The sequence below is a fragment of the Globicephala melas genome, chromosome 9 (genome assembly GCF_963455315.2).
Source record: "Globicephala melas chromosome 9, mGloMel1.2, whole genome shotgun sequence".
NCBI classification, from domain to species: domain Eukaryota; kingdom Metazoa; phylum Chordata; class Mammalia; order Artiodactyla; family Delphinidae; genus Globicephala; species Globicephala melas.
Window position 1 is genome coordinate 17,873,953 of NC_083322.1, and position 23,080 is coordinate 17,897,032.

At 41.2% G+C, this 23,080-nt stretch overlaps 1 protein-coding gene across 5 annotated transcripts in view; it reads right to left on the reverse strand.

The window, feature by feature from the left end:
* Window positions 1-23,080, reverse strand: part of CALD1 (caldesmon 1) — a 186,428-nt gene that overhangs the window by 97,026 nt on the left and 66,322 nt on the right. For 2 of the 5 annotated variants that reach the window (XM_060305274.2, XM_030853891.3), the window contains exon 2: window positions 18,873-18,964. The exons of the other annotated variants lie outside the window; for them this stretch is intronic. The gene's annotated coding sequence lies outside the window, so the exon portion shown is untranslated. The remainder of the gene's footprint in view (window positions 1-18,872; window positions 18,965-23,080) is intronic. 5 annotated transcript variants of the gene reach the window in all.

The window sequence follows — 23,080 nt, forward strand, 5'->3', positions numbered from 1 at the left end:
GAACCTCTCTGGCACTGTTCCTAAGTGAGGCGAGCCATGTCTGGGGAGAATTGTAAGTGATTTTCCCCCTCTTTTGGGAGCAGCAGCTTCCATGGCCTCAGCTAGTAATCTCTCATTTCTTCCCCGACCCCCAGTCAATGCTGAATTCCTTCCACTAACATTGGATAGGAAACAAACTCTCCATCAACGAAGTGATGAAATGTCAAGGCAGAGAGCTTCCGTAAACAGTAAAGCTCACGAGTGTCACAAGTGGACAGAGTAGCCTGAAAGAGAAACGCAGGCAAAGGGATGTACGTATCAATGAATGTGACAGATGGGTTCTTGAAAAGTTTTATGAAAATCCAAATTTTGGGGCTGGGGTGATTGTAGCCATGCTATTGAAAGAACCCTGATGTGACTCCTTTTGTCAAAGGAAGAGAGGCGCTTTACAAAGGCAGTTGAACAATTACCTTCTGATATACCTGTCTTTTCAATATGGGTTCTCAAATATCAGATTTTCTTGAAACAGGGCATGCCTATGCTACTGCAACTAAGTAATAAGTCGATGTTAGAGACTTCAAATCACTTAACACGCTGCCCTTCCTTTGGGTAATGACACCACCAAGCCCGTGGCCCAGCTGAATGGTGCCGTGAGTGGACCTCCTGGGTCTCACCTCCACGCCAGGACATCCTGAAGCTTCCTCCCTTCCCTATCCTTCTTGCTACTTTTCCCTCTCAGCTTCTTTTGTGGGGAGGGGGAGATATTTATCAATATTTCTTCTGTCATTTCCCTTTTTATTTGTCTCATTCTCTGATACTTTTTTATTTCCTTCTCCCTTTCCCTCCCTCTATTGGGAATTAAAATCTATTTATTAAATCCAATCTAGGATTCTTAAAAAAAATTGAGTTTAATATCTGATGTGCATCTTTCAATCAAGAATTCTAACTATTACTATGTTTTATATTTGCAAAGCTTTTTTCTTTTTCCTTTATGGGCATGTGGCCCTCACTAGAGTTATTTTCTGCGACAACATTATAAGGAGACCTACTGTTTCTGCTTTTGTTTGGGACAGGGTTGGTGGCAGGTAAGAAGCCCTCTTAGGTGTGTATGTGGGTGTGCATGTGTGTGTGTGGGTGTGTCTGTGTGTGCATGTGTGTATGTGCATGTATGTGTGGGCACGCACACGCACACAGGTGTAAATACAGTCGAGGCAGGAAGTGGTGGCATGCAGGCCAGTACTCTGTTATTGGCGGGAGAAATTTGTAGAGAAAGCTAAGCTCTATCTATCTTCAAATCATCATAAACTGAATGGTGAATGGGTTGGAGGAAGTCCTTGGGATTTCAGGGCAGTGCCAGTATTGGTCTTGGAATGCATCAAGAATAAAATCTATTCTGTCAGGGACCCTGAATAAGTTAATGCAACTTCCAAAAGTAACCGACATTAATTGAATATGTGCTATGTGCTGAGGCATTTTTTTAAACCATTTAAAAAAATTAATGGGGTTTATTTCTTAGTTTTAAGTTTAAGGAAATATTGAACATAAAGTATAGAGTATCCATATATTCCCTCTCCTTCACCCCCGCCCAGCTTTTTCTGTGTTTGCATTGAAATGTGTATTCCCCACCAAAAGATATGTTGAAGTCCTAATCCCCAGCACCTCAGAATGTTACCTTATTTAGAAATAGTGTCTTTGCAATGTGGTCAAGTTAAGATGAGGTTATTAGGATAGCCCTAATCCTGTATGACTGGTGCCCTTATAAAAAGGGGAAATTTGGACATAGAGACAGATATACACAAAGGGAAGATAATGTGGAAACACAGGGAGAATGCCATGAGAATATGGAGAGCCAGGAACACCCGAGGCTACCAGAAGCTGGGGGAGAGTTGTTGAACAGACCCTTCCCTGGGGTCTTCAGAGGGACCCTGCTGACACTTTGATTTCTAGCCTCTGGAACTGTGAGAAAATAAGTTTCTGTTCTAAGCCACCCAGTTTGTGGTACTTTGTTACAGCAGCCCTGGCAAACTAATACAGCCTATTATTAAAATCTTGCAGTGGTACATTTGTTACAATTAATGAACCAATATCAATACATTATTATTAATTAAAGTCCATGGATCACATTAAGTTTCACACTTTGTATTGTACATTCTATGGGTTTTGCTAAACGCAAAATGTCACGTATCCACCATTACAGCAACAGACAGAATAGTTTCACTGCCCTAAACAGTCCCTGTTCTCCTTCGAGGCATCCTTTCCTCCCTCCCCCACTCCAGCCCTTGGCAACCATTGCCTTTTTTAAAACTGTTTCTATAGCTCTGCTTTTTCCAGAATGTTGTGTAGTTGGAATCACAGAGCATGCAGTCTTTTCAGACTGGTTTCTTTCACTTAGCAATATGCACTTAAGTTTCCTCCATGTCATTTTGTGGCTTGGTAGCTCTGCTGGGCCATTTAAAAATATGTGTTCTTATTTTATCTATCTATTTTATAATAAATCTGTGAGGTAGCCATTATAATCCCCATTTTAAAGAATTTCAAAGTGTGTGCTCTTAACCACAATAATATTCTTGAACTAACCCACTATTCCCCTCTAGGAATTGTTTTCCCTTTCAGGAAGTAGGTAAGGGTGCCTCCCTCCCCCACCTCCTACTGAGAAATTCTGAGAAGACTACTGTCAGTGATCTCCAGTTTAATTCATTGGATCATTTAAACTCAGGTAAGAAGTGATCTTAAAAATTATTCAATCCTCTTCAATTTCAAACCTATTTGGTTTAGTTCAGAGAATTATCATGTCTGGGAGATAACTAAATTAAACCTTGCAAATGTTTATTAAACTTCTGTTATTTTATTGTTACTTCTTGTAAGATTCTTAAACTAGGATGATCATATCTGGACCGCTTCATTGCATACTTTTCTTTGAAATTTTAGTGCTTCTTCATTTTATACTTTCCTCCTCTTATCCACTGTGCCCTCATCTCCAGCATAAGAATTTCTCTGTTATTGCAAGGAACTCTAGTCTTTCAACACTGATAACTGTTATTAGATCCCCGTTTGACTAGTTATCATTGTATACCCACTGTAAAATTACATGGTCCAACTACTTCCATGAAGCCCCCCACAAAAACATTTATAACATCAATTTTCGATGAGCATTTACTGAGCATTTACTATGTGCCAGGTTCTCTCTAGGCACTGGAGATATAATGGTGAAGAAGACTGAAAAGGTTCCTGCCTTCCAAGAACTTTTATTTCAGACTTTCTTGCTCTTTTAAACTTCCACCAGGCAGATCATAGCCATCTTCGACCTTGGATCACACCCATCATTTGCTTTCTGGTTTTTGTTCTTGAGATTCAAGGCTTTGTGGGAGAAAGTCAGGGACCATGTTTTGTCTATCCTAAAGGTTTATGTTAACTTCAGTTGGGCCATCACTGCAACTCAGTGATGCCTCTCTTCATCCTGTATGTACCGGGTGATTTCTGCGTATAACACACGCCAGCAGATTCTCCACCTCTGCTCTTCAAATTATCTTCACTCACCTCAATCCTTAAATTGCCCACTCCACAAACAGTGACCTGGACTCAGACTTAGGAGACATGGGATGACCCTCTCTGAGCCTTTCTTCTCTGTAAAATGAAGTGGTTGGACAGATAACGTCCAAGGTTCCATCCTACTCCATGTAATACTACGGTTCTGTATCTGCTCTCCAATCCAGCAAAGATGGATTCATCACACATGGCATATACATGTTTCCTTCTTTCCACATTTGAATGTTTGGATACCTCTGTGCATTCTCTTCTAATTTTCTGATTTAGAAAGCATTAACCTTCCTTTCAAGCTGATCATCCCATGGCGCCCTAGATAAAATTATTTTATTACCTCTCAAATGTGTCATATAATTTTCTACCTCTGCTCCTTTATTCATACCATTCCATCCATCTGGAGTGAGAGCCCCATCCTCTTCATTGTCCATATTGTATTCAGTTGTGCATTTCTGGCTCAGATTTCACTGCCTTCATGCCTTTCCTGAGGACTCTAGTTTGGTAGTGATATCTCACTACTTGAATATCCATCATTCATTTTGGTAATTAATAACCTACTGCCTTGCCACTGCTATTAGTTGTTCTAACTACTACTTAAATATGTTACCTATATTTTACTTTCCACATGCTTTCATTCTTAAGATTCTGTATCTTATAAATAGATACAGTCTTTTAAAAAATCTTTTCACTCTTGCGACATAGCAGGCACTCAGGAATTGCAGCTGATTTGAACCGTTGGATTTTTATTCTCGATTTTACCATTCTGAGAGTGGAAAATGTAACTCAAGCTGATTCATCTCTGTACTTTACTGACTGATCAGTGTTTACAAAGTTAATTAAAGACCTTGGTAATAGACTATATATGAATCTCAAAAGTTATATAAACCCACATTTGCAGTAGTGGCAGTAAATCTGGCAGTGTTTTCTTTCTGACTACAGAAAATGAACTTTTGTCTTTTTCAAAAAAAAATCAATTTATCAACCTGCTTTGCTCTTTTCTCAGCTAAATTGTTCATTTGGGAATCAAAAACCAAATAAACACATGGATTCTAACATACCATTTGGACTTAACTTTAGCTCAACCTTCGCCACTTTGTTCCAAAAATCTGTGCTACTTAAAAAAAATGCAATCACCGAGACACATGTGTCAAGACCAGCAACACAGAAATAAGAATGAATGGGATCAACCTGAGGAGCTCTGCCTTCTCAAGTTGTTTCTTTTCTCTCATCACTGGAATCTAGAACTCAACGCCCTACTGAGAGCAGGTTAACAGGTTATGGCTTGTTCTTTCTTTCCTCCCCTGCTCAGTCTTTTATCATTACTTTCTCTCTACTTGTATTTCTCCATTTGCCAAACAGGAGAATGGAAAGACTTAATGTAACAAAAGTCAATGTCTTTGTGGCCTCTCTTCCACCTTAGGAGGAGCAGGTACTGGGCATGTTAGATTTGTGAAGGAATGGTGTTTGTCTACACTGGTTTCCACACTGGGGAAGACCACACACTTAGGGATTTTATGTGTCATCTCCAAGTGTTACCACCCATTTGGAACACTTTAAGTTGTTCAAAACCCCATGGCTATCACTGACCCTCCCAAGTAAGAAAAGTAGATTCACCTCTATTTAAAGAAAGGAGACTGAGACAAATAGGGCTTTGGTATCAGTTCCTTAACCATGACCAATCAGTGGAAAAGCAGGACTGATATTTAGGCCAATCTCTAAGCCAACCTGAAAAGTTTTCTTAGAAGAGCAAGAGAAGTGAAAATTTGGAACACGGTTCCTTTGGCACCCTTTTCGAGAGTCTGAAATTCTTTTCTTTGGCAAATTCCAGGATAATTAGGCCGAAAGACACAGAACAGAACATATCAAATCGGAAAAGGCACGTGGTCACTGCTGCTCTCTTGGTTCCTAAGGAAGAGAAAAAGCATCAAAAGGCATGGGAGCGAATCCTACCACAGACAGAAATTCTACACCAATCTGTAAGAAATTTCTTACACCCAGGTAAGAAAATAAATGCATAGCTATGCTTAAAGAATTCATAAATGTGCTTTCTAAATGCATGCCTGATAACAGAGGTTAATTCTGATGTCACATCAGGGTGGGATCCTGACCCCAATGGAACTATTCGACAATGGGTAGGGCTGCTGAGAAAATGTAAACCCCTATTACTGGAAATAGTCAGGTAGAGGTGAAATAGCCATCTGTTTAGGGCTGTAGTGAAAAGATATTTTTTGAGATCCTAAGGCTGTGCTGCCCAATATGGTTGTCAGTTGTCACATGAGGCAGTTTAAATTTAAATTAATCAAAATTAAATTAGAAATTCAGTGCCTCCGCTTCACCAGCCCCGTTGCAAGTGCTCTGTGGCCACATGTGTCTAGTGGCTTCCATGCAAGACCATGCAGAGAACATTTTTGTCATCACAGAAAGCTCTATTGGACAGCCCCCCTGTGAAGCCTTCCAACTCCTAATACAAAATGACTTTACCACGGAAAGTAATGTTATGCAGTTCAGAGACATGAAGATGTGTAAGACATGGTGTCTGTCTTCAAAGACCTTACAATCTCCTACAGAAGATGGAATACAGTGAGGGGTATGGTAGGGTCAGCCTTTCAAAGCACGGATGTGCTTTTTTAATCCTCTCATTAGTAACTTCTTTGTTCTCCTATGGAGGGTCTTTTGGATCTGCAATCTTGCTGTTCTGAGCACACTTGCAACTGAGAAATGAAATGAATGCTCAGTGAATGCAAAAGAAGCTGAGATACTGTTCTGAGGAGAGATCACACTTCGAGTTGCATAACAAGGCCTAAGAGTGGCTTATTTGGAACAAAAGATCGGAGGCCATGGGTCTTTACTGGTTATAGACATGGTACAGAGGTCATTACATTTTACATAACAGTAGTTTTACTTGTGCATGACTCTGGCCTTTCTGGTCTACTCGGCTATAAAAATATCAGCAACCCATGAGTCTCCTCCTTGTGATTGGTTTTTCATCTAATATTTCCAATTTAGTGATCAACAAGAAGATCCAGAGCCTTAGCCAGATATTCTGCTAATATAAGACATTAGCAAGGTGACAGAGTTTAGATGGCAGGATGCAAATCCATTTACACTGCTGGGAACAATGCAAAGGTATGTCTTAGAGGTACTCTGTTACTGGCAACATTTTTGCACATGGAGGACATGCTCTTACGATCAGGGACTATTTATTCCCTAGTAAGTTATTAAACATCTATTCATCATGATCATCAAATGCATTTATTGTGTTCTGGAATTAGGAAGCGAGTTAGAGACTATCTTCTGGGAGTTAATAATCTAAGACGATAAGCTTTGAAACCAAACCAAGGGACATCATCCCTTATGTCTTTGGACATAATACACAATTTAAACATGTAAATCTGCAAAGAAGTTAAATAATAAATTGAAAAGTGCCTAGACTTCTTCCTCCTTCCTTTCACATGAATCATTTACATGGTAGTTTCACCCACTTGTTAGTTTGGGAATTTCTGGACTTTCCTTCAAGTAAGAAATGGCTCACAGTGCAGGCCTGCTTAAGACTAGCATGAGACTACAGGATCTCTGAACCTTGTACTCACTGATAAGAGTTTGTACTGATACCTATATTATTGGAGCTGGTATTTTAATGACTAAGTATATATCTGTCTTCTCTAGAAGATTATAATCTCCTTGAGGTTATTACTCATTTTTGTGATCCCTCAAAGTTCTTGACTATTTTTTCTTATAGTCAGCACTAAGTTCACACTTGAATTAAAATGGATTCCGGGGCATTGCTTATTTTTGGATTTCATTGGTAAACAGATGAACTTGGCTAAGACATGATCAAAAGGCCATGCCTCCAGTTGAGCTCTTAGTAACCTTGGGGATGGTGGTTCACTAGGAAGCTCTATTTTATACTGTGATTTGTAGTTGCAGTTGTTTTCTTCTAGTGGAAAAGAAACTGGTCTTAGAAAGACATTCTGTTTTCAGGAAAGAGGGGTATCAGACATTTGTAACTGAGGGAATCAGTCTGTTCTGGGACCTTCAAAGAAAAAGAAGGACAAAGAAGACATATGTTGAATAAGAAAAGAAGAGAATTAGGGTTGAACTGAAACGCCCCAAATTTCCAAGGCCTTTGGAGATGCCTTGCCACTCCTCCATCATAATTAGAAAACACTGACATTCAGAGCTGATTTAAATGCTTCCATCAGTCTAAAAAAGTGTTGCCTGATTTTACTCTGTAACCATGCTCAGTAATTAGAAACATAAGGCCCTGTTCTGGATGTTTTCTTGGGAACCTACCCTCCCAGGCCTGGTGTCACTACCCATTGGCTACAGGACCTTTATCTTTTCTCACCATCTCTCTTAGGAGCCCCTGCCCAGGTCACAGGAAGAGTGTGAGGTTGCCATGGGCATTCCTGGAAAAACTGGAGACCTCTGGCGCCACCTCAGACTCTAAAATACATGGAAGAAACTCATTTTGCCTGCCTCTTTCCTTGCTGAAGCTCTATAAATCTGTATTGCACTTGGAAGGCAGTAGTTAAAGTACAGTAAGAAAAGTGTTCAAATCAGAAGATTCAAAAGAAGGATCTTTGTGATGACCGGCTTGAAATGACATCTTTGTTTGTTTCGGAAAACAGAAAAGCTATTCCAATGGTTGATTCTAGAGTTCCTCACACACTTGCTGGGAAACGTGTACTTTGCAAAATGTCGGATTAGAATATGATTTAACAAGCAGCAGCAGCAGCTTTTTACTTCTGACAAAATCCACAAAGAAAATGGAAAAATACTTGTAATCAAGGACTTCAACTCAACAGTCACCTAACTTGTCAAATTAAAACATGTGGCAAACACCTGCCAAGCATCTTGAAACAACTATACCTTCTTATTTTTCTACCTGACCTGTAATCTCTTTGGAGCACATTTGCATTTCCCAATTTTTCACACTTAAACAATGCTGTCCACACCATGTATAGAGATGACTAAGCAACTTTGTATTAAGTAACCGAAGCGAGTCCTGCCAATTTTAGAATAATTAAGTTTCTGCAATCTAATATAAACAGTTCCAAGAACTACTTGCGGCCTACCAAAAGTATATATTACAAGTAGTCAACACTGAGGCCAGCTGGCAGACAGATCAACCTATTAAAGTAGAATTGTTCAGAATTCAGAGTATTATTTTTCTTTTCTCCCATTATTTTTGCTGCATCCAACTTTGTTTCTTTGGGAATGTTTTCAAGTATACAAAGCAAGAAAGTAATGTGGAATTGCACCTCTTCTAAATGAATGAGCATTTCTCTTGAGATTCTTTAGAACCCACAAGTCAGTCCCATTTCAACGCTGTCTACACAGGCAGCCAAAGTAAAATAGAGCAAGTGAATCCACTTTGTTCCCACTCAAGCTAAAGTGTTGGTATTTTGCTTGACCATCAGAAAGGTCAACAGTGACCACCAGACAAGCACATTAAGTTATATGCCTATCAGACACCTGAAATATCTTTCTGACTGTAATCCTTGTACTGCCTCTACCACGTAGCTTGCTGGATCAAAATTTATTACTAATAAGGCTAATGTCATAGGTTTAATTCTACCAGGAACGAGTTAACTATTTGAGAGAAAAAAAAAAATCCTAAACTATTGCCATGTGCTTTGACATTAATCTTGGCCAGCTACATGGCAGATGTGGGCTGACAACTTTCAGTTGAGAACATAGAGATGGTTAGACCAACCCATCCCACCATGACCTTCAAGAGAGTGTATGGGACCTAGAGTCTGTCATACAGAGTGAAGTAAGTCAGAAAGAGAAAAACAAATATTGTATGCTAACACATATATATGGAATCTAAAAAAAAAAAAAAGGTCATGAAGAACCTAGGGGCAAGATGGGAATAAAGACGCAGACCTACTAGAGAATGGACTTGAGGACATGGGGAGGGGGAAGGGTAAGCTGTGACAAAGTGAGAGAGTGGCATGGATATATATACACTACCAAATGTAAAATAGATAGCTAGTGGGAAGCAGCTGCCCAGCACAGGGAGATCAGCTCGGTGCTTTGTGACCACCTAGAGGGGTGGGATAGGGAGGGTGGGAGGGAGATGCAAGAGGGAGGAGATATATGTATATGTATAGCTGATTCACTTTTTTATACAGCAGAAATTAACACACCATTGTAAAGCAATTATACTCCCATAAAGATGTTTAAAAAAAAAAAGAGAGAGAGTGTATGGCCAAATGAATGCGAGTGTGTCATCACACAAAAAGCCTCTCCACATTCAACTGCATTTTAAGCCCTAATGTCTTCTTCACTGTGTTTAAATTCATATATATTCAAGAGTGGTAAAGGCTCTACAACCATCATCACAACGATAACTTCAATAAACACATTCAACAAACATTTATGAAGTGCCATTTGCTACCTTACTGGGTGTAGCAAATAAGTTGTGAATGCAACTACCCTGCCCTCACCATGCTTATAGTCTGATGGTGGAGACAGGCAATGAATAAATAAAATACAAACTGCGACAAGGGTTAGGAACGAAAAATACAAGCTGCTATGAGAGAACTACAGGAGTGACTAATGGTTTTCTTTGGGTTAAAATACGATATAAGCAGTAATAGCTTTTTCAAACAAGAATGATATTAATACACTACAGACATGCATTCATAAAGGGAACATAAACGTATGAGACTGGAGTTTGTATTTATTAAATATATATCAACATCTATTTGCCAGGCACATGCTCTTCTAGGTGCTGATAAATCGAACTCTTCTCTACTTTTCTGTCCTAAAGAAGGGAATGAAGAGTAAAGTAGCTCGTCAGGTTTGAGGGATGGTGAACTATTCTCACCCTTTCTCTCCAACCCCAGATCCTGTGTAAGTAATGTACAAATAATGACCTATGAGATACTATCTGCTGGAATTGATATAGACACAGGGAAGCCACTTAAGATATTAACTTCACACGGCTAAAGTGGAGGGCATCTTTCTAGAAATCATCCAGCTCAGTGACCTTCTGACAACAAAAGCATGTTTCTCACCCGCCATCAAGCAGAGATTTGCTGATTTAAATGTAGGTGGTCCACTTTGTTTTTTCAAATTTTGGTTCATGATTCCAAGAAATGAACAGCCCGTAATAAATTTACTCCAGTGGCAGAATATCTCACGACCAGCTTTTCTACTTTGAATACCGCAAACAGACCTTTAATTTGTTGACACACAGCCCCTGGACATTCATGAAAACAAGATGTTCTCTTGCTGCTTTTTAAGTTAATCAGATTTAAGTCAGGGTCTCAGCCGAATTTCAAAAACAGATGTTCCATAGCAAAAGGGCTGAACTGACCCCAGCAATGAGAGGCTGTTTCACTTGAACTTGAATATTCTTTGTTAGCAGGATGAGCGATCAAATATGCCTGAAACTGGAAACAGGAGCGACCCGAGGTTTACTACTGTCTCCATTCAATGACTGCCCTGGGGATCTGGGAAGGTTGGGCATCCATGACTCTTGGTTTGGGGAATAAGCTGATGCCTGGAAGGTTTAGGTGCCTAGGTTACAAAGCGGGTTAGTGAGGAGGGATGATCTTCTCCCACACACCACCATCCTGTTTTCCTGTTGACCTCGGAGGCCCTCCATGGAATGGCTCCACTGTACCCAATGCCTCTCCTGACTCACACTCACGTGCAAACACAACTCACAGCCAGGCCAACTCCTTAGTTCTGCTACAATCCAGCTGGTATTTCTGCCTCTGGGCCTCTGTCCCTGTTTCCTCTCTCCTGTAACCTGAAGTGCCCTCCACTCCTGCAAATCCCATATATCCTTCTAGAGTGTAGCTCAGTCCTATCTTTATTCCAGAATCATCCTCGCTTTCAACTTCTGCAGCATTGTTGGCACTGCTCTTTTTGACGGTCAATACTATATGACTTTGTTATTCAAATGCTTTATAACCTCTCTTTCTCTTGAGCAAGCGTGAAGCTGCCTAATGTCAGGGTCTGCCATCTCCTCTTACATCCCCTCACAGTGCCGGGTGCTTTGCTCCGCCTTTATAGGTGCATGGGAATGGCTGCTGAGTTGAACCATCTCCTCTTACATCCCCTCACAGTGCCGGGTGCTTTGCTCTGCCTTTATAGGTGCATGGGAATGGCTGCTGAGTTGAACTTATTGAAAAGCTTCTGGCCTAAAAACCCAAGTTCCAAAATTCCACAGCTCTGGCCATTAGTGCTGTTTGCCCCGTGTTCCTGTTTTGCCCCTTCTGGGCACCTTACAGAACTGTACTTTGGGCCTCCTTGTGGTCAGCTGGGGCCAAGTGACTAGTTCTGGCCAATGAGTTGTGAGCAGAAGTGTCATGTCACTTCCGGGGCAGACCATTTAATTGTTGATATTAGACCCTTCAGAGCTTTTTTTCTCTCTACCATGGTAGCCAGCAATATTTCCAGATAGCAGCTCTCAGCCGGGGTCCCCAAGTAAGGATGGCAATGATGTGGACCAGAGACTCCAGCCTATCCAGGGTTACAGAGAAAGCATGTGTGACCAACCTTTGTTGTTTAAGTCACTGAAATTTTGAGTTGTCCCTGACCGCAGCATAACCTAGCTGGCCATGGCTGACATTGCCTTTGTTAACTCCGTCTGTGATGAAAATGATCTTGTGATATTAGGCAGTGCACATCTCTGCTTCATGAAGGTACTTATTCAAATTATCCCATTTTCTATTTCTGTTCTGTGACATCTAGTATATAAATAGGAATGGGTAGACTAATCAGGTAGGGCCTCAGGGAGTGGAAATGGCTCATTGGTTCCACCTGCCTACTCCAATGAGCCATAGAGCTGCCGCTAACTGTAGCAGTGCTCATGTATTACGTGTTCACTCATTTACACCAGGGATGACAAACTTGGGGAGTGGTGGCCTACGGAGAAATGGAGGATGCATGCATCCCTAAAAGAATTCAAATTCAAAATTTTAAGAAAACCATGCCGGGCAAAGGAAGCACATTTGCAGGTCAGTGTGGGCCTCAGGCTGCTGGTTTGTGACCCCTGATTTATACAGTCCTTCCTTAATGGCTATCATGTGTCAGGCTAGGCGCTGTGAGGACTTACAAGAATAAACTTACAAGTGAGTTCATATTAGTGCACTCTAGATGGAGCTTATTTAGTTAGCCAATGGTTATAGAGCACGCACTACGTACCCAGCACAGTTCTAAGAACTTTATAAATATCAGTTTAAATCTTTATAACAATCCTTATTGTCTCCAGTTTACAGATAGAAAGACTAAGGCCCAGAGCAGGTGTGTCATTTGCCCAAGGTCACAGAGCTAGCAAATAGTAGAGCTAGGATTTACATCCAGGCAGCCTAGCCCTAGAGTCTGTGCTTTTAATCACAACACTATGCTACGTCTCACAAGACCTGTAAATGCATAATATTTACGAGGTAGCTTATGGCGAGAACCCCGTTGATGAAATGATCATGTGACTCCCTGAAGGATCTATGCTCCTCTACAAATGCCCCTGACTAGAAGCTGTTTCCTGCCAGGAGGATCTGGCTTGCTTGATGTTAGGGTGAGTCCATATTTGACGTTTATTAGTGAAATAAAAATCAATCTCCTGTTTATATTCATTTGGGCTTTGGCAAACTGATCTATTATTTCATTTAAGCGAGGTTCACTTTAGAAAATAAGCTGAATTTGTCCTAAAACCTTAAAAAAATAAATTACATCACTTCACACTTTGACTATTTCTTTGCTTTTTCATTTAATTAGTTTTAGACAGGAAGCAAAATCATCCAAGATTATATGTTTGTGTCAATCTTAGGGCAGACTCAGATATTGTAGGACCTGAAAATTACTTCGGAGGCCTTTAAGAAAGAGAATGCAATGTTAAATGTAAAAAATTAGGCGGGGTGTGGCAGAGGTCTGTTCAAGTGAGGGGCCCTGTGGCTTAAGGGCCACTGGTTTCATGGTGACTCTCCTTGGGTCTCTCACCTTTGATTCTTATGAGCATTCCAATAAAAATGCCACAAACCCTTACTTGGCTCTTAATTTTCAATTATTTTGATACTACAGTTACGTTCACCCCCTAAAAAGTTCTTCATGAAAACCAGAATTTAGGAAACAAATAAGGAAGGGAGCTATTAAGCATCATTCTTCAAAGAGATTTTCAGAAAAGCAGAATTACAAAACACTGCAGTGTTTTGCCTATAAACCACATAATTAGAATGATGGGTGGATGAGAGGGCAGAGAAATGTAAAATATTATGATTCTTTGTCAAGATGAGGACAATGAAAAATAAAGTATCAGAAATCACAATTTACGTCAATGAATATATTATCTGAGTCACTAAATTTTCATTGCATTGAATAAAAAAAAAAAAAAAAGAGTCCATTTTATAGGAAGGAATGGAGGAACACCAGAATTGTCAATGCAGCCCAGATCTAATACAGCCCTGGATGGAGAAGTTCCAATTCAATATATAGCTGTAGAGTGAATAAATTAATAAGTGACCTGAATATGTGTGTTTGAGGAACAAGAGAAAGGACAGATGGTGCTAAAGGGGTCACAAGCCTCCTCCATCAACCCCAACTTACAACTGCACGTTTTACTTCTAAACCATTAGCCAGCAATCTGGGGGAGGCAGTAGATATGTCCCCAGAGTCTCTCATTATAACAAATGTCTTTATGTTTATAAATCTTGTCAGTCTGTGATGGAATCAGATTCACAATCATGGGTATAATACACTTATTGGAGGAATTCTTTGAAGAACTTGGAGAAAATGCTTTTAGAAGAGCTCCTTCCATCAGGACCACCGCATGTTTGTATTCACTCCTTCTCTGCATCCTCTGGATATGATAAACACACTTTCCCCCAAACTCAGGATGCCCCATTCCACAGTATGTCATTCTTGGTCATTAAATAACAGGACTCGCTATTAATATTGGCCGTCTCCATCCCTCTTGAACAAAGTGTTTTCAGCCAAAGATATTAAACTAGTCAACCTCTCTTTTCCCCTGTCAGAGAAACAGCCAGTATCCTGAAATCACAGCTCATTTGTACCACGCTGGCGTGAATATTCAGACTCCATTTGTCTCCAGCTCTTAAAGGCTGGTGTTAGCATGAATGATAGACATTTTGTTTTGAATTAGCAAAAAGAAGGAGAAAAACCCCCAAATAATAAGTTGGGCCTTAAAATAGCTGTTTCAGGGAATGCAGCTCTGCCTTTTCCTCCAGTAAAAGTTGATTTAAAAAAAAACCTAGATTTAATTTGGCATTAAGTTGGATTTGGGATACAGAGAATAGTAGGAAGGAAAATGTCTCAGTCTTTTCCCCCCAGATTGAGCCTTTAAATCCTATTGGAGGACTGCTGCGTGGACTAGTGCAAGATGTTTACAGCTTTGTTTTGTTGAACATCCCAAAGCAAAGTCTGGACGTAGCTGAGTCTGTGTCCTTGAACTGTACAAACCCTGTCACAGTTAGAACTTCAGGCTTTTGATAGTTTTGTTTGAATGCTAATTAGCAGGATCAGTTTTTCCTCTTTACTGCGTACTCACTCATGCTTTTTGAAATCAAAGTCTGGAAAGGAGTTCTAGACAAGAGCTCCTGGCACCACTGTTGGTTTTTCTCCCTGCTATCTGTGCCCTGATCTTGGCTTGCCCACCCTGACACAACCTCTTTCCATCAATAGCTGTGCTAGGCAGGAAGGTGTTCTCCATGGTGCAATTAAGGCTTTAATGCCAGGTGCAGTTCCCTGGCCAAGGAAACACCATCACTTGGCCAAAATTACAAAATCTGCACATGGTGATGCTGGAATGTCCTCTTACCTTCCTTATCATGAAAGTTTCCAGAATTGGGAAGACCATGAGAATCCATGTTCCTTGTGTCCCCTCAATTCCTAACCACACTTGGGCTCACAGTGTATTTTCCTCTTTATACCCCATGACAAGGACCTGAGAGAAGTCTTCTCAGGGTGAGATGAGGCGGATTCAAGATCTTTTCACATATGAGCCTCATTCTACAGTCACTACCAGAAATCTGTAGAAAAGACTATTAGTGTAAGAAAGACCCCCTTCAGATCCTGCTATAACAAGTACGGGCACATTGAACTAAACAGGAGACCGAACACTTTGTCAAGGGTGTCCAGGGAGGATTGTTCTGCAAAACTCAAGAAAAGAGGAAGGGAAAAAACCCTTCTCTTTCCATTCCATCTGGAGCTTCCACTGACTCCAAAAATATTGGCCCACAGTGGTTATAAAAACACCCATTTATGCTGTTCTAAAACAGGGCAAAGCCTGCTAGGTGCTTACAACTCAAAGCACTTCTTTTACGTGCTCATAGGAAAATTATCTTTCTCTCCAAATTCTATGGCTGACTGAAATTAATGAAACACAGTCGGGAGGCACCTCTGCTGGCCACTGGCCACCATTCACTTGGAACACCCCACTAGGCCATTCATGGATTGCAGCGCTGTTTTCTCTTGACTTCAGAATTTCTCCTTTCTCATTTTATACAAACAGCAATTTATGTAAAAATCACTGACACAGGTGTCATTGGCATTTTAGGTAACTGAGCGAAAAATGGCATCTTTTTCCTGGCAACTTGAAGAATATCAAGAGGAAAGTATGGAAGTGAGGGGTACTTGAAAAAATCTGATATCTCAAAGTTCACTTTTAAGAAATGGAAGGGAGTATGCAGAGGAGGAGGAAACTTACAGACCTCTGATGGCCTCTTCCGCTAATAATCGGACAATCCAAAGAAAGATCAAGGGTTTCTGCTAAAGAAAGAGAACCAATGGAGAAAGAAAAACAAGCAAGGAAAAGAAATGACACCTTAGAAAATAAAAGAGAAATTAATGAATAGCTTTCCCCATTTTGTTTGCATCAAACTCAGCAGGAAAAAATTGGGAAATTCAGTGCTGGGGTAAACATGGCCCGATTAGAAATGACATTTGATAGTGGGGCCCAGAGAGGAGAAGTTTGTTATGGCCACCACAACTCATGGACTGGCCTCTCCATGCCTCATTAGCCCCCATTCTGGCCTGGGCATGAAACACGAAAATACCACCAATGCCTTCTTGAGGGCACAGGAGGTATGGGGTGACCAGCAGGGAACAATGCACTAAGGAGGGCGTTCAGTGCAAAGGAGGTACACTCCCCCCGACTAAGTCCTTTACTGACTGTCTGGACAAGATGATGTTCCATGGCAACGGAGTCCCAGCCTCCTGACCCTAAAAAGGACCGGCCTTCTGTCTCTTTGGACATTAAGGAGTCTAATCCTGGGGTTCCCCCACTGTGCAGTCTGATCAGCTCTGACTGTGATAAAGAAAATGGTCCTAAAGGAAAGTGTTGATGTATGACATCCCTGCGCATGCAGCTGGGGAGTCAAACACATGCTCATGCGTGAAGTTAGCTAGAGGGGAGCGAAGCTGTGTAGGGCAAGCCCCACAGGAATGGTTTGGGGCATAGCCCCTAAAGGAGAGGACAGAAGGAGGAATAAAATAGGACCAAAGGAATAAGTGGAGAGAGAAATAGATAGATATCCACATTAGCTAATACACATGTTCTTACAAACCCTCATTAGAAGTAGCATTTAGATTTCTTCCTCTTGGGAGGGTCCCTCTCCTGTTATTTAGCAGGAAAACTTTCTACATGCAATTTCTGGTGCATTTTTAAACCACTGCTCCTCTCCCTCCACAATCTTTCTGGGTGGCGTCATCCACTCTTACGGTTTTAATTCCTATGTATAGGTTATGACTGTGAAAATCTCTATCTCTAGTTCTCACCTGGGCTTCAGACTTGCATATCCCTTGTTTTCTAGACACACACCCTTGGCTGTCTCACAGGCCCTTAAATTAGCAAGTCCCAATCTAAACTCATTGTCCTTCCCTCTTGGCGCCCCAGTGTTCTCACAGAAGAGTGACTGTATCTGGAGCAGGTTCATGCTATTTACTGTCTCCTAACTCTTTGAGGAGCGAGGTAAGTCTCCTGCCATCAATTAATCATATCTTTCTTTCAGTCCCTCTCTCCAGCTTTGACTTATTTCCACCTCTGGGGGGCCGGGGGGCAGGCAGCAAGTGAGGAGAATGCACCACTAATAATCATCATTTGGAAGTAGTCTTAAAGCAAATAAATTATAGATTCAGAGACTGCATCTTCTCATCTATCCATTCATGTATTCATTCAGTCATTTAATAAGTACTATTAAATGCTTACCATTTACAAAACCTCCTCTAGTCCTGCCAAAGATGTAAAAGGCACACTCTTCAACTTCAAAAATTATATAATGTAATAGGGAAATGAGAGATGTGCACAAAGGGCTACAACACACTGTAGGAAAACCAAATATTTTAAGAGTGATTAAATGCTAAGGGAGTTCAGGAGAGGAGAATCGGAGAACAGTCCATGTGCAACAAACTAAAAATCAGCATACTGAGAAAAAAAGATGATGGGGTATTATGGACTGAATTGTGTTCCCCCCAAATGCATATGTTGAAGTCCTAACCCCTAGTACCTTAGAATATAACTAAATTTGAAGACCAGATCATTAAAGAGGTGATGAAGTTAAGATGAAGTCATTAGGGTAGGTCTTAGTCTGATATGATTGTTGCCCTTCTAAGAAGAGGAAATGTTGGAGAGAGAGAGAGAGGCACCAAACATGTGTGCTGGCAGTGGGATGCCCATGTGAAGACACAGGAAAAGATGACCAAGAATAGAGGCCTTAGAAGAAACCAAACCTGCTGACACCTTGATCTTGAACTTCCAGCCTCCAGAACTGTGAGAAAATAAATCTGCTATGTACCCAGTCTGTGGTATTTTGCTATGGCAGCCATAGCAAAACTTTTCTCCCTACTAGAGCCAACCTTGGAAAAATTGCGAATGAGTGAAGTTTCCTTTAGCTTCTCCATCTACCTTCTGAAATCCCCTCTTTCTGTTCCCCAGGTAGACCTTCTGCTGGTGGAAGTTCTCCCAGGTAGGCAGGATTTGCTGAGAGTGAGGGGTATTTCCTCCTGAAATCATCGGTGTCTGTTCAAAGGTGAGCTTCCTCACCCTGAAGACTGACTCATCATCTCTCTATTCTCTCAAGTCAGCAACATTCTTCTTGGGAAGTGAGAACTTCATTATTGATTGGGGACAGTTTTGCTTAAGACATTATATATGCAGGAAAAAATTAAAAATAAAGCAAAAAATCAGATTACAAAGCAGGAAAACAATTCCTTCCAAACTTGTTAGATTACTTGGTAAGTAAACTCTGAGGAGCATAGCAGAAAGCTTGGTTCCGCACAATGCATCTTTAGGTGCAAGAATTTAGAAAATCAGGCAGAGAGGCCATGTAACTGCTAAGATCAGAGCCCCTCCCCAGTAAGAGCACATAAACTCTACTCACAGCTAAGCAATCAGATGTCCACTTGTGAACCTCTGGTTGATCACCAATCCCTATGAATTCGATTGGATGATCTTGAAACTTTTTAATGATACCTGGTATAAAAGGAGGATGGAAACATAAGTGGAATACATTTTAGTTAACGTGGAACTACATATTTTAAAATACAATTTCTTCCTCAGGTACTGTTGTTGGTTAGGACCGTAAAGGGGAAATAAAGCACAGATATAAATAGATATTGTGCATTTGCATTTTAAAGAAAACAAATACCATTATTACAGAGTCAGTCCCTGAATTCTTCTAAATAATGGAGGGGAGAAGGTGGTATAGTTAGTACAAAGCAGGGAGTACTACCAATGCCAACGATCAAAGACAACAGGCTTCAGAACATAGTCAGAGACACTGCCTTCTCTAAGCTCACACTCAAAACCTTCTAAGCCTCAGACTCTCAAAGTCTTTTTGGAACATTTGTCCAAAGTTTTCTGCTGTTGATTGTCAGGAACTTGGCTAACAGGTAGAAGAGGAGGCTCTGGAGGATTACAAATAATTATAGAAAAGTATTGGTAGATAATCTAGAGTTAACTCTCTTGCACTTGAAACACAGCAATAAATATTAAATATAAGAAGGGCCAAAGAAATAATTACCTGGGACAGTAAATCACCATCACACCCCTAAACCTGCCCCAACACGATGTAACAAGGGATGCTAATGGAAAATGCAACTCTGGGTTTTAACGTTTGCCTTTCATTTAGTAGAATAATGGGCTCAAGTGGACCTTAAGAACATACCTTGCTTTCCCCCACCCCACCCTTTGCCATTTCGCATTGGAAGAAAATAGAAGTTCATAGAGTTTAAGGGACTGGCTTGGAATCACACTGCTGGAAATTGATCCTGGATTCCTAGATTCTCATTTCAGTTTTCACAGGTAAAAAACAAAACAAAAACCTGCCTAGCATGTTATCTATGGTTTGTATCCATCTGACGAAGGCTGGTTTGCAAACTAGGGATTGGGGAACCTTGAGGGCCTGTAAATTGGCCAGCAAGCCAAGGTGCCATCCATTTCCTTATTCCTGAGCACTCACTCAGGCTGTCTTCAGCTCCCCTCCACCAGCCTCAACCACCTCTTCCTACTTGCCCCAAATGCACTCGTCCAAACAACTGTTGTATTGTCATGCATCTAGAGTACCTAGCTCAACCTAATCAGGATCTGGGGGGCTGGGACCCAGGCATATGTGTTTCTCAACTGTCCCTGGTGAATCTACAGTGCTGCCAGGTTGAGAGTCACTGAGATAAGGATGCAGCATTCTTTTCCAAATCACTGAGCCCTGGGCACATGTGAGGGTCAAGTGAGAGGTCTCCGCTCCAAGCCCTGCTCCTCTCTATGTGCCAGGAACATATTGGGGATATGCCAATGAACAAATAACCATCGTACCTGGCTTCATGGCACTTATGGTGTACTGTCCCCCTAGAACAGAGGTTCTTAGGCTGGCCACCTATCAAAATCTTCTGGGAGAGCTGTTTTAAAAAATATGACATGACCTCCAGAGAGGTGCCCAGGAATTTGCACCTTCAAAGAAGCTCCCTACATACAGTTGCTGATGTAGATTATAGTACCCATCCCACATAGGCCTCCCATTCTTGACTCTCAGGCTTCAACTAAGGCATAGACTAGAAGAAAGCAAGGAGTTATTCGCCTGGATTGTAAACGAACAAACCAAGAGATTTAAACTTGCAGGGAAAAGAATTCACAGTACCTTCCTCAAACCCTCTGGCAGAGTCAGTGTTTATCTGCCTGGTTTCCCTTTCCCTGGTCCCAATTCCCTCAGTGTTTTTATTTTTAAAATTGGGAATGAATAAAGAAAAAATAAAGAAATCAGGGATCAGGGGAAAATTTTTTGTTTGGTCTGTAGAGTCTCTGCATATGTTTATGAACTACCTTGTTAGTGAGAAAGAGATAAAAAGGCTTCTGAGAGAAACCATAAAGTGAATAGCAAAGTGACTAAGTGTAGAGTTTGTCTTCAGATATACTTTCTATTTTCAGATTTACAATGGAAGGACAGAAAGGTGATGAAGCTCTCACTCCTTGTTTTAAGATTTTTCTCTACTGTCAGCGAACTTGCAACTTCAAATAGATGCCTGGGCGAACCATTACTCACTGGATCCCTTTAAGCTTTTTATTCAGTACCCAACACATAGATTCTGACTGACCTGGCTCAGAGGCAGTTGCTGAAATTCTCTGCAGGCAAAGCTAAGTCTAGACCAGACATAGTTAGGAAAGGAATGACCCGAGATGAAGGAAGAGGGGCTGGGAGAGACAGCTGGACGGTGTGAGGTGAATGAGCCCGTTTCCCTACCGCAGTCCCCTTCCCAGCCAGTGGCAAACAGCCAGGTGCTATTTATTGCTCCTTTGATTGAACTATCTTCTCAGGCATGTGGGGAAATTTGGGTTTTATATGAAAGCATTCACTATGGGAGAATCAAGGTGTAATAAAAAAGGAAGGAGGAATTTCTCTCCTTTCAATAAGCTTTCTAGTCCTCCAAGAGGAGGGATTTTCTTAAAACCCTTAGGAAACATCTACCTAAAGCCATTCAGTAGCATGACAAACAGAAACTAGCCCCTTCCTAGGTTACACAAATGGAAAAATATTGACAGTACATACTTGAAAAAAGTGGTGACAATTCTACTTTAAAATTCCTACCAGGGCTTCCCTGGTGGCGCGGTGGTTGAGAGTCCGCCTGCCGATGCAGGGGACACGGGTTTGTGCCCAGGTCCGGGAAGATCCCACATGCCGCGGAGCGGCTGGGCCCGTGAGCCATGGCCGCTGAGCCTGCACGTCCGCAGCCTGTGCTCCGTGGCGGGAGGGGCCCCAGCAGTGAGAGGCCCACGTACAGCAAAAAAAAAAAAAAAAACTTAACACAAGCGTTCACAGAAAGATGCCATTTTTCAAACGGGCACCAAGGTATTGGATAAAGGGGAGGGTCTCAAATGATAACTTACTATAACAGGGAGTTATTGCAAAGGTTAAATTAGGGATCCTTTATAAAAATGAATAACTTTATGGAGTCAGCAAGAAGAACCAGGTTTTCATTAATTTATAATTTTGCCTTGTACAGTCGAGCTAGGATCCTTTGATTTGAACATGAATATTTATACTAAAAAATCCCCCATGACTCTTCTATAACATGCCCTGCTCTCATTATGGAGATATTAATAACTACTGTGTAATAAGGGCTTTTAGTGCCAGGCCCTGTGCTAAGCTCCTTGCACACATCTATCTCATTTATTACTACAACCTAGTGAGATACATGTTCTTAACTTAGGAGAAGCACTGAGAAGTTTGTTGTGTTTAAGACATTTGCCTAAATTCACCCAGCTAGTAAGTAATGAAGCCAGTATTCAAATCCAGGGGCTGACCCAGCCTGATGGGTGTATGGGAAGGATACATGTCCACATTCATTTATTCATTGAGTGAGTTCTCTAAGCCAGGATGAGACACACAGGGAGGAGCAAGGACTCTGCTTTCATGGAGCTTACATTTTGATGAAGTACAGATAGCATACATGTTTCCAATAGTGAGTAAATAAAAGAGCGTGATGTGATAGAGGGCCACTGGAGGGCCACTGAATGGTGAGGGATGGTGTCTCTGAAGAGGAGATATCTAGGCTGAAAATATATTTCTAAGAAAGAGTCACTCATGTGAAGAGTGTTCCTGGAGGAGCCCTTGAGAACCCTAGTGTGAGGTAGAGGGTTTTATGAGATGACCGTGTGCTCTGTGATCATGAAACTCTTCCAAGTTGTTCAGTCCATATGGGATTCAAGCTTATCTGTGTATTAGCAGAACACACAATGCTGAAAGATGTGCTGAACAAAGGGACTTACCAAAAAATTATTCTCAAAGTACCACCTTTGCCAGAAAGCATGAGTGTGGTAGAGGTGCTGGTAATCTGTCCCTACCCATAGAGCAGAGTGCCAGGGATATACCTGGTCACCTGTACATCCAGTGTCCAGAACGATAGAGGTCCCCCTGTGCTCCTGTTCACTTGGTAAACCTGAAGAGAGCTGCCTTCTGTGGGTTTACATGAGTTCCTTTCAGTCTTGTGCATTGGAGGATAAGGCAGAATATTTCTTAATAATAGAAGAATGAAACACTACAGGATATAATCCTTGGAATGGGAAAGGAATGGTAAGAAGCTATTTCAGTCTTAGTTG